Source organism: Camelus dromedarius, chromosome 16 (genome assembly GCF_036321535.1).
Source record: "Camelus dromedarius isolate mCamDro1 chromosome 16, mCamDro1.pat, whole genome shotgun sequence".
Classification (NCBI taxonomy): domain Eukaryota; kingdom Metazoa; phylum Chordata; class Mammalia; order Artiodactyla; family Camelidae; genus Camelus; species Camelus dromedarius.
The window spans coordinates 10,732,507-10,745,141 of NC_087451.1; the positions used below are offsets into that span (position 1 = coordinate 10,732,507).

The 12,635-nt window shown below is 53.1% G+C and overlaps 1 protein-coding gene across 1 annotated transcript in view; it reads right to left on the reverse strand.

The window, feature by feature from the left end:
• CUEDC1 (CUE domain containing 1) overlaps positions 1-4,513 on the reverse strand; it is a 76,418-nt gene extending 71,905 nt beyond the window's left edge. Inside the window, exon 1 of the mRNA XM_031468075.2 lies at positions 4,451-4,513. The gene's annotated coding sequence lies outside the window, so the exon portion shown is untranslated. The remainder of the gene's footprint in view (positions 1-4,450) is intronic.
• Between the last annotated feature and the right edge of the window lie 8,122 nt (positions 4,514-12,635).

Below are 12,635 nucleotides of genomic sequence, written 5' to 3' on the forward strand. Positions count from 1 at the left end.
CCCCAGCTCCTCTTCTGGCTGGCAAGGAGTCCCCTTCCTCAGCATCGCATCTCAGGGCGGCATTTGTCATGGCAACTGGAGTTCTAGGTTGTCTGTCTCCCCAACTAGACTATAGGCATCTCCCAGGCAGGGATTATATCTTAGTGACCTCTGTACTCAGGGTTAGGCCCCAGTAGGGTGTCAAGTAGTTAGCCAGTGGTCCTCAGTAGAGTGTGCAAGGCTAAACCCTCCAGGTACATCCCAATGATGCTTGAACGTTGCATTATCAGCCCCAACCCCTCCAAACCCCGACACCACTCACCCCTCAGTTCAGTATGGGACTCTCTGAGACTTTCTCTGAGGAGATAAGCTCTGTAGCCAGGCCTCCTGGGTTCAAATCCTGGCCCTGCCACTTTCTAGCCATGGGATCTCAGACAAGTTATTTAACCTCTTTATGTCTGTTTCTTCACTGAAAAAGAGATATAATATCCCATAGGATCTCACGAGGGTTAAATGCGCTGATCATGAGAAGCACTTAGAACAGGGTCTGACCCAGGGTCTGACTCAGTGATCTGGGAAGTATCATTTCCCAAGCCTGGTCCTTCCTAGAACCCCCCACCGCCCCGGACCTGGCCCCTTCTGCTTCTGCTCTTGACTGGCACTGGGCCTGCCCTTCCATCACTAGACTCCCCTCCTCCAGGCCCCCTCTGCCCTGTTCCTCCAGGACCAATGTTAGCATTAATGTGAAAAGCCATTCAACCCTCTTCACTGATTATGACCCTCCCCTCCCCTACAACCAGCTTATAGGGCATATTCTCCAAAGAGAAGGGAGAAGAGCTGGTTCCACAGCAGGGCTACAAGTGCTAAGTCCTTCTGCCCCCAACTCTGCTTCTCTGTTGTCACCCAGGCTCCCCATCTCCCCACTGTGTGGTCCCCTCTGCTCAAAAGTTAAGCCTCACCCCACTCCATCCCCCTCCTCCGAAAGCCAGCCTCAGCCACTACAGATTTTACCAAGATCTTCCTTAATAATAATAAGCTTCAGAATGTTAGCACCTGCGTACAGAAATAGCAACAACAATAACAATAATAATAGCCTCTACTCTGAAGAAGGCTTGCTCTTTGTCTGGCATGATTCTCCTTTAATTATTCCTAAAGCTAGAAACTGAACTCCTACAGAGTCATAGAGTAAGATGGAGGGCTGGGATTCCAACTGGGGACAGACACAGAGCTTCAGAGGGTACCTCGGCACCCCTAAGCTGTTATGGAGATAGGCCCAGGGCGGCCGGGTTGCCTCCAGGGGGTGGACGTTAGAGGGATTTGGAACTTTCTTCATCCCATCAATGATTCCTCAAAGACACTTTGGTGCATCTCACATTTTATGAACAGGGAGTTTATATTTATAGGCATTGTTATCCCATTTATCATGTATGGCCTGTTTTAAAGATAAGCACCATAGTGCATTTTTAGGGGTCTGTTACATTGCTCAGATACATCAGAGATACTTACTGGGAGGCTGGAAGCAGAGGGGATCAGAGAAGAACTGAGTGAGCAGACATGACCAGCATGCTAAGCTCACCAACCTGTGGCAGCCAGGGAGGCTGCAGACAGACGAGTCCTGGCCCCTGAGGAACGGGCCTCTCTAATCACTGCCACAGGACCCTTACATCCCACCAGAACAGCCTCCAAGTCCCAAGGCAGGGACCGCTGGACCACAGCGTCTCCAGGCCCTTTCTGGGGTTCACTTCCTGTAGGTGTAGAGCCAACAAAACGGAGACATCACCTTCTCCAGGCCACCTTGTACAGTCAGGGGTGATCCCTGTCTGACTCTCAGCTTCTTGCCCCCAGGGTTCTAGAATGCTCCTGCCTTTGCTGCTTTTTGCCAGGATGGGGGCAATCCATCGAGGCAGAGTTAATGTAGGAAGCTCCAAAGGGAGAAACAAGTGTGAGCGCTACTGTATGCCTGACACTGTGTTTGTTAGTCAAAAAAAATCTCCACGAACTACCATTGTCTAGGGGGCACGTGAGCCTAAGAAGGGCCTCTCAAAATCAAGGCAGGGAAGTCACAGGTGGCAGACTGTATCAAAGGCTCTTCCAGATCCCCAACAAGTGTAGATGCCACGAACACCCAAGCAGCAGCCCAGGGCCCAGTGAGCTTTGGCTAAGAAACCAAAGGCAGGCCAGGTTTCCTCGGGGATGCACTGGGGACAGTGACAGCCATCTCCTCTGGCCCCCACTTGCCTAGTCCAGACGGATCCCAGGAACCTACCAAACCTGGATTCTGACCTTGAACAACTCTGCCCCAAGAGCTCCTCAAAAGGAGTGTCTTTCACACATATACTCCCCAATGAAGCACCTTCTCCCACTGCAACCCATCACCCCAAGAATGTGCTGGGGCTCTTAAAGCACCTGGATCCTACTCTGCTGAAACACCAGGACATCCACCCCTCACCCCAACCTCTGCATTTACCTCGAATTCAACAGCTCTGTGGCCCCGACCCAGTTAGTGCCCAGAGCCCTCTCACCACGTAGATAGCAGAATCAGCCCCTGGAGAAGGGCCACCCCATCTGCCCCCATCCTCTGGCTATCTGTAGGGAGCTGGGATCTGGGCCAGACTTTCCAGGTCTCCATGGCCACAAGCCCAAAGTCTCATGGGAATGTCGTGAGTAAAGCCCCTTGAGAAGGTCTGCTCTTCGCACCCTGGGATTATTCACTGACCCAACACAGAGGAGGGAACTCTTCTGAATTGCCCAGACTGGATCACAGACTCTAGATAGGGGTTCTTAATAGGGGTCTCAGTTCCAAGGGGCACAGTAACCTGATATTGCACACAAAATGTGTCCCTGCACACATGCATATTTCTGAGGGAGGGAAGGAGGACTTAGAACTTTCGCCAGATTCTCAAACAGGTCTGTGACCCCAACCTCTGGCCCCAAGTAGAGCCCCCCCCTGACCCCAGTCATATTATCATCCCCAGGCCATCCTAGTTGGCCAAGGTCTCTCTCCTATTTAAGGATGTGCCCAGGCCTGAGGTACCACTCCTCTTCCCTTGTCCCTGCTCCTTCCAGCTACAGAAAGTAAACTGGGGTGGGGTGGGCAGTGGGGTTCAAACCCAACCCTCCTGCACACACCCTCCAACTTCCCGGTGACCTGAGCCAGGTTTCTCTCTCCATCCCAGAGATGCCTCCCTCCATTAAAATTGAGGTCCCAAAGGCCTTGCCCTCCAACAACAGAGGGGCCCCATTTTACACCTGATCCCACAGGGGCCAAATCTCATGGTGAGACGCTTCCTCCATGAGAGAATTCCTGGTGTCCCTCACTCTCTTGAAGCACACCTGGCCAGCTCCACCCAGGCTGTAAAGATAGGTATGCCTGGCAAAGAAAAGGAGTGAGTGGCCAGAACGTCTCCCTGAGTCCTTTCTCCAGGGCCAGGTAGCTCAGGGAGCTGCAGGATAACCAACAGGAAGACTCATTCCCAGTGCTCCTCGACGCTCCTGCCTGAGGGTCAGGTGGCGTGGGGAGTGAGATGGTCTTGTGTCCTGTATCATCTCTAGGACACCTTATTTTTCAACTCCCAGTCATTCCCCTCACCCTCCACTCTCACCAAAAAAGGAAAATCTAAAACCTCCCTCCCCTGAAAACAAATTCCTCTCCAGGAATTTCAATTCAGTACAAATTTCTTGCAACTAAAACTTCTTTTAGGGGGAAAAAAACGGGCAAGCCCGTGCTAGGTGTAAGGCAACAATGCAACCAGAAAAGAGGAAAGAAGGCATTAGCGCCAACGCCAACCCCCTGGAGCTTAGAGCCCGGGGCACTTCGAGCCGGAGGGGCGGGGGGAGCAGGGGCGGGGACAGTGCGTGGTGAACTTTCCCTGACGGAGCCTCGGGAGATGCAGCTCCCAGGGGACCGGGTGGGACCAGAAAGGGCTGAGCCGACCTGTGACATCTGCGGGGGCAGGAAGCGAACCTCCCCTTTTCCTAAAAGGAGCTCTGGCCCCGGCAGGCGTCCCCCACTCCCCCAACCCCCCGCCAGCCGTCGCCCAGCAGCCAGGGCCCCCCGGCCCCGGCCGAGCGGGGAGGGGCGCCCCCACAAAAGGGGAGCGGCCGGGGAAGGGGCTCCGCGCGGCGCCGGCTCGCCGAGGCCTCGCTGGCCTTCCCGGCGCCGCCCGCCCGCGACCACCCGTCTCGACGCGCGCCCCGCTCCCAGCCCCCCGGTGCCCGCTCGCCCCGCGCGCCCGCGGCCCGGGAGGAGGCGGCGGCGGCTCGGGCAGGACGCGGGGCCAGACCCGCCACACGAGGCTGGGGCGGCGCGGGCTCCGGGGCAGCCGCAGCGGCCGCCCCGGGAATCAAACTCGCGCCCGCCCGGCCCTCCCGGCGGCGCGGCTGCGACCGGGCCCGGGAAGGTGGGGCCGGGCCGGGCCAGGGCCGCGCGCGGGGCCGGGCGGCGCCGGCGGGGAGCGAAGGGAGGTCTTACCGAGCAGCCGCGCGCGCGTCCGCTCCCCGCGGGCCGGAGGGGCCGGGGGCTGGGGGAGGGGCGCGATCCCGCGGCGGCGACGGCGGCGGCGGCGGCGGGCCCGGCGCGGCGGCACGGCTGGGGCGCGGGAGGCGGGGAAAGCGAGGCGCGGCCGGCTTCCTAGCGGCGGGCGGCGCGAAATGCAGCTGTCCCTGCGCGGCCGCCGCGGGGCCACAAGTGGGGCCGCACGGGGAGGAGCGGGGCTGCGGGCGGGGCGCGGGCCGGGCGGCGGCCCCCGGACCCTCTCTGATGCCGACCCCTTGGGGAGTGGAGGGAAGCTGGAACTGGGTCCGCCAGCAACGGAGTCGCGGAGGCCGGGGGAGGGGCGCCCCCGGGTGAAGACGAGGCGGATCCCCGCCGGATCCCCGCAGACGCTGCGGGGACTCCCGACTGCCGGGCCGGAGGGCGTGATTCGGGAGCCGCGGTCCCCGGGCAGAGCGGGCTTGGGGCGTCCCGCCCCTCCCTGCTCGTGGAGCGGCGCCGGGAGGGCGCTCCCCGGAGAGGGTGGGGCGGGAGACCCTAGACCTCGGCGGGGGCGAGGGGAGACCTAAGAGCTGGGCTGCCTGAGAGGCTGCAGAGTCTGAACGCACATCTAGGGCCTGGGACAGCTGAAGTTGCGGGGAGAGGGCAGCCCCCGGGGAGTTAGGGCTCAGGAAGAGAAACAAAACACTGAGGTCAGAGGAGATGGTGGGGAGGAGGTCAGGATATCAAAATCATTACCCACTCGCACCATCAGATACCACCTACAATCTCCCCATCTCCTCCTCGGCATTCCAGGTCACTTCAGGGGCATCTGAGCCTGAGAAGATCTCCCACAGAAGAACTTGTTCAATAAATGGGAAATCAACTTTGGCTCTTCTTTTCCCACGTGGCTTAGTTTCAGACTCCAATTGGGGGGTGGGTAGGATGGGGCAGTGGCAACTTGCCCAGCATCCTACTCTGAAGAAGAGCTAGCTGCCTAAGGGATCTGAGGCTGGTGAAGACCAGAATGCAGGTCCAGCTCCGCCCCCAGGCAGCTTGTGAGGGGCCTGCACCCTCCTCCGGACAAGTCTGCCCTAGAGACACACTTGCCCATCTGGGCACAGACCCCAGGGAGCAGCCCCCTCTCCCCTTCTCCCCTGAGGGCTTGCAGTCCCTTAGCCTACTGAGACAGATCAACGTGCTCAGCCAGAGACATCGAAGGTAAAAACCACAAACTGGAGTGCCCTGGACACCCCTGTGTTTCCACCATTTGCATGTCGAGGGTAAGTTTCTTCAGCAAGTCGGGAACCTGGGAGAGGGAGAAACCTCAGAACCACACCCTCTCCTGGAGGCCCCGCATTGCATTAGCGCATTACATTAGCCAGTGGAGTTGAACTCCAAGACCAAGTTCCCAGACACCCACCCACCCCACTACACACACACACAAGGATCTCCTCTCTCCCACCTCCCTCTCCCCAGGCCCCTTCCCTTGATGGTACATTCAGTTTCAGAGGACCCTTGAAACCCCAGGTGGTGGTCCTAGACCTCAGGTTAAAGATCTGTAATTAGAGGGACTGACCCTCCGTGCTGACTTTCTGTCTTCTTTCCCAAAGTTGTTAACTGAGGGCTAGGATTTAGCCTCCTCCCTAGATTATGTTACACTCGCCCACAGTGCAGTTCATCAGCCACTTTTCTGCTTACTTGCGAGATCCCTCTGCGGTTCCTCTAACTGTTGCCTTGGCATTTTGGAGCTGATGAAATGCATCTACAAACTTGGATGTTTCCCTGTTTACACTGGGAGGTGAGTGCTCACAACATCTTGTCATATATTACTAATAAAGTCATCAAGTGAACCCGGTCACTGTAATGGACGCTCTTCCTTGAGAACACTTCTTGGGCGATGGTAACATACTCTTCCTTTCAGGGCTGTCTTCCTGAAAGGTTTCTCACACTCCTTCCCTGCCTCTCACATCCCACTGGGTACCCTCGCTTGCTCACACACCGCTGCGTCTGAGCTGAAGGTTCCCCAGGGTCCCAGGGTCCCAGGGTCCCAGGGTCCCAGGCCAGACCTGCCTCCTGGGTTCCAGCACCTCACAGCCAGCTGCCTACAGAGACTCTCCAACCCAGGTCCCTTAGACACCCCAGTGCAAGGAGGCAAAAGGCCCTGAGCATTCAGTCCCCAAGCCGCCTCCTCCTCCTCCAGCTTCACAGCTGGAAACCTTGGTCCACAGTGTCCCTTCCCCCGCATTCTGTTGGTTGTGAAGTCCTGTTCCTTCCTCCTCACTCTTCCCCTCCTTTGTTTCCTGGGCTCTGCCCTGGTTCAGTCCCCTACTGTCTCTGCTCATCTCAGAGGATGAAATGTCCCTTTGCTTTCAAGCCCATCTGCTTCAGGAGACTCTACCAGTTCTTTCTTTCTCCCCCTTTCTCTGCTTCATGCCTACAGACACTGCAAAACATGCCCTTCTAAGAAACTCCCTACCCTAGCCCTGCCCTGCCCTCAAGCCATTGTTGTATCTCTCTCTTGCCCATTCATCAGTAGACTTCCTCTAAGAAGAAACCAACCTTACATACTCTTTCTGCTTCCTTAACCCCCACTCAGTCTTCATTCTCCTGCAACCCAGCTTTCTTTGCCACCATTCCAAAGACACCTTTCAATGGGAGGCACCATCTCCAGATCTCCTGTGCCGGGATTCTCTGTCCTGGAGACGGGCACCTCCCTCTCACCGGAGCTACTGACTTCACACGCCTTCCTCCTCTGCCACATTCAAACCCCTAAGTAAACAGGCTTTCTGCTTCCTGAGCTTCTCTGAGCTCTGTCCCCTCTGCATTCCCACAGCTCAGGCCACCAGGCCCCTGCCTTTCAACCCGCCCTCCTCAGTGTTAGCAGTTATTTTCCAAAGTACAGACTGGTGATGTCTCCGCCCTGTTGAAAGCATGTGGGTGACTCCCTGTGGCTGGGAGGATGACACTTAAACACCCTTCCCCCCAACAGGACATTTCCTTTCCAGGAGTTCCCCACCCAGGACGAATGCCAGGCGTGAATGGTGACAAGGGCATGTGGAGGCAGCTTTGGAACCAACCACATGGTCCAGCCATCAGGAGACTCTCTTCCTCCTCGAAGCACCAAAGGCAGCTTAACAAGGCCCAAGGAGGAAAAGCAAATAGTGTAAACATCCAGATATTTGGGGCAGTCCTATCTCCTTCTCCAATTTGATCAAGACACTCAGAGAAAACTTTGAAAGAATTGGTAACATCACACTGGGTTTTTGAAAGAACACATGGGTGAAACATGGAAACGGTAAATGATCCCCTTCTGGGACAATAACTAGATAGATGCCCGTGGGATTGCCAGCCTGACTCCCATCCGAGAGATGGATTCCCTGGGACCCTCACCAGGGGGCCAGCACCGATGACACGCCTGTAGCCCTTCCTTTGACCCCTCCTGCCCTTGCACACCAAACTGCTCCCGTGCAGTCCCTGTGTTCATCCTGCAGGCGGTCTCTGCAGGAGCTTGGGGAGGTAGGGAGTGTCTGCTGTCTCAGTGCAGGGCCTGGCAGGCCCCGTGAGTGAGTACATAGTTGCCAAAGCACTGCCTTCCGACAGGTGGTGAGCCACGCCTGGCTTCCCCTTACAGAAACCATGTATCTCCCCTTCAGTGGGAACTGTTTGTGAAGTTCCAGGGGTCCTACCTTCCAGCACAGAGCCTGTCAGCCTGCCCTCTACAAGGTGGTGGCGTGGAGATTAGGTGTAGGTGCATGGAATTCCGTATAGCCATTCAAATTGCTTTTAAAGAATGTTCAACGTCTATAAAAATGTTTTAAAATGTGTTATGAGAAAGGAAGGCTACAAAGCAGTATATGCAACATGAACCTATTTAGTTCTTTTTATTTAGTTGTAAACAGAGAAGAAAATAGGCCAACGTGTTAACAATTGTTGGCTGAGGGTTTTATTGATAACTTTGACTGTGTTACCAGTATTTTCTCAGATTTTCCCAATTTCCTTTATAATCATAAATATTGTAGCCTTCAACATCATTATGTGTGAGTGGAAGGAGGAAAAGTTAAGCATAAGGGACTTCCCTCCATAATTACGTCTAACTTTGGCTGTTTGAGTCCAGTTCCAGGACCATTTTTCTTGACCTCTCGTGTCCCCATACTGAGACCCCAAAGATGAGCAATAATAGCCCCTCCCCCCAAGTCTAGGGGAAGGTGGATGTGGAGCAAAATAATACAAGGCTGAGTATGACACTTCCTAAAGTCAAGGTGTGAGCAGAGGGCTCTGGGGCTCCCCAGGAAGGAAGTGGTTAATTCTCATGGAGGAGAGGTCAGAGAGGGCACCTTTGAAGAGCTGGCTTTTGAGCGATGCCTTGAGAGATGAAAAAGATGTTAACTGGGGATAAAGGCATTGCTCTCCGGGGGTGCAGCTAAGCGAGGCACTGAGGTGGGAGTGTGGAGGCAGATTTGGATGTGAATCTCCACTGGCCAGAGCGGCAGGGTGGGTGGTGGGGGACACAGCGAGATGAAGCGGAAAGGGGAGGAGAGTGTGACCGGGAGTGGGCCCGAACAGCACACTCAGGAATCCACGGAGGAGTGTGATCCAGGCATAAGCTTGAAATTTACAATAGAGTACTAACATTTGCTTTGATTTTCCCGACAATACCAGGAGTTGAGGCAGGGAGGGCTCCCAGTCCTGTACCAGGACCAGCTTGTAGGGAAAGTTGGCCTGGGGTTAAGCATTTGCTACAAAAATTTCACAGAGGCTGGAAGTTCAATCTCTGCTTGGAGCAGCAGATTCCTTCTTTCTCCTAACCCCCCTGAGGAGAGTGGCTAAGCGCCCAGACCTTCGTGCCAGTCAGACCAGGGTACACGGAAGCCCCCGAGGTCCTTGTTCACCAGCTAAGTGACCTTGGGTGAACCACTTTAACCTCTCTGAGTCTTGGTTTCTTCATCTCTAAAATGATAAGAGTATCTCCTTTCTCCTCACTCAATTAAAAATAATAATAAATGACACATTTTCTTGAACATCAACAATATGTCCCTGTTTCAAGCACTTTTGCCCATTTTAGTTCATTTAGTCTTCAGAAAAACCCTCAGGGGCAGGCATTATTACCATTTCTATTTTACAGATGTGGAAACTGAGACCCAGGGAGGTCAAAAGTGTTTCCAGGTCCAACAATAAGTGATAGAACCGAGACACACCCAGCCTGTGACTCAGAGCCCATGCACCTCCCTATATCCCTGGAGGTAACAATGACAATAATTGTAACAGCTAACCCAGAATGCTAACAATATGCCAGTTGTATTTACATTGTCAACTCCTTTACTCCTCAGTGCCTCTGTGCTAGGTATTTACCTTTAGGCCCTGTTTACAGATTAGGAAACTGAGGCAGCAGAGAGAGTTGCCCTCCTTCCTTCTCAGAGCCAGGATAGGAACTCAGGTGTTCTGGCTGCAAAGTCTGCTCCTCATCACGCAAATGCGCTAAATGAGTGATGCCTGTTTTATGTACTGTCATTCTTTCAATTCCCAGGAGGCCTGCCTGTGATCAATTTCTTCCAGATGTTCAGATCTGATTCCCTCCAGTGATGAAGATCAGTAGAGGAGGGAGGGGGTGGGGCAGGATGAATATTCCAGAGTGGATGGAGCTTGGGGAGCAGGGCTGCTGATGGAGAGGCCTCTGGGCCTTGGTGTCCTGGGGAGGGACTCTGCTGCACCAGTAAATGGCCAAGGAAGGAAGGAGGGGAAGCTGGCACTACCTCCTCAGCTCCTGAACTGGGCTCTGGGCACTAGTGGAAATGGGAAAAATGTCAGATTCTTCAGTGGGAGCGCCTCCCTGGGATTATACCCCTGCTAGTTCCAGCATGGTGAGTGGAGGACTCTCGAGGGTTAAGCGATGTCTTTGAGGGAGATTTCACTTACCAGATGTCTCTTTTAAAGGGAAAACAGAAACCTCTCCCCAAGGCAGGGCTGAGCCCCTCAGGCTATGACAGGATTGGGTTCCTGGGGTTCAGACCCCCAGCCCAGGCCCCACACTTGAGCCTGCAAGGCCTACTCTCTTTAGGGTGAGTGGGAAGGTAGAGCCCAGGGCTCAGTTCAGCTCTGTTCCCTAGGCAGGGAAGTGTCAGAGGAGGGTGGCTGGTCGGAGGAGTGGAGCAGCCAGTGTAACAGCAGAGGTGGGGCACAGCTACCACTGCAGGACTGGTTCACCAGAAGGCTGAACTGAGTTTAAAGGAGCAGGAGGATAAACTAATTCATTTATTTATGTAAATGGATTTATGGATTTACTTTCCTTCAATAGCTTGTGATTTATTATTATCATTATTTATTTTGATGCTTAGATTGTTCCGGATTTGGCCATTTGCTGGCTCCTGTGTTCTTTTGCTACATTCCCATCTTCTTTGATACAGTCCCATCCCAACTTTCTTGTGCAAAGAGATGTTTCCACCATCATAGGAAAGACTGCATCAGACTATCAATGGATGCTAGGGGTGGGGGTATAAAAGTGGTAGAGTACATGCTTAGCATCCACGAGGTCCTGGGTTCAATCCCAGTACCTCCATCAAAAAACCAAATAAATAAATAAACAAACTTAATTACCTCCCCCTTGGGAAAAAAAAAAGAATCTAGGGGGAAATTTTGATAAGGAGCAAGCTATTTGAATGGTCTTAAAGTGTTTCCCCTCAGACTTCTTATTAGTTGCAAAGGCAAAAACAGTAATTATACGATGGAGAAACAAGGCAATGTCGTGACTGGGTGATCTAAATTAATATCACCTATGAGGGACAGTGGGCCATCATGTGCCTCTAGATATGCTATCCTGAGGACATGTTGCCTTAGCAGTATTTCAGCTGAGAATGCATAACTAACCTCAATTTAATCACAGGGAAACAAACACAAAATGAAGAATGTTCTGTTTTTTAGGAAGGCAAGGGTCTGTAATGTTTTTTTTAAAGGCAGCTATGTAAATGGTACAGATCTAAGGAGACTAAAGAGACAGGACCACTAAATGCAACACCTGACCCTAGACTAGAACTTGTCCTGGAGGGGAGATGCTGTCAAGGACATAATCAGATAAACTGGCAAAATTGGAATATGGATGGTAGATTAAATAAAAGTGTTATACAAGTGTAAATATATAAGGTTAATAACTGGACTGTGGTGTAAGAGCTTATCTCTATTTCTAGGAAATACACACCAAAGTATTTAGGGGTAAGGTCCATGATGTATAAAATCCTGAAGTGGTTCAGAAAAAAAAAATTAGAGAGAGCCCAAATGTGATTAAGTAAGGGATAAAATGTTAGCAATTAGGTGAATCTAGGTAAAGAGTATATGGGAGTTTCTTGTACTGTTCTCATTTTTGCAACTTTTTGTAAGTTTGAAATTATTTCCAAATAAAAATTTTTCAAAACTGTTCCAGGCTTTGTGTTTTCCCAGCCCAAGCCCTGCAATCAGCTTTTCTCCAGAGGCGCCTAGTGAGCAGGACTATTTAATCACAGTAACAAAACAAACCAAACAAACAAAAAAGTGACTGAGAAGGAAAGGCATTCCTACTGTGTGGGAACAACATGACAGCAGGCAAGAAAGTGTGAGATATAAGTGTAAATGATAGAAAGGACCGATGCTGGGAAAGTGGGTCTTCTGAAAAGCTAACCGATCAAATAGCATCCCAGGATAAACCGTGGCCTCGCTGCGGAGAGGCAAAACGCAGCCCGGCTGCGGCTTCCCACAGGCCTCTCCCCATTCACGGGCCCATGTGTGATCTGGAAATGGGATGCAATACACCGACAGATTCGGTCCTCCTTCAGGGGGCCAACACCATATTGGGAGGCACATCATAGAAGTTATTTTATCTATTTACGTAGACTGCGTACAACTACTGTGCAGAGTGGAGAAACTTCAGCAGGAGGGGAGCAATGCTCCCTGTGAATGAGCTCTCTCACCCGACCAATCAGAACACGGAACACCGGAGACGTCGACCAATCCCGGCTCGGCAATGCTCTAGTCGGGGTGAGGGGCCGACCTGCCCAGGGTTGTTTGTTTGCGACGGCTCCCCACCAGCGCCGCTCTAAAGCTAGTATACCCCCGGGGAAATCGCGGGGAGGAGGCTGGCGAAGTAGATTAGGCCAAATGGTGCAGGGCATCGGATGCTAGGCCTGACAGTTTGGGAACCACAGTGGATTGACGGACC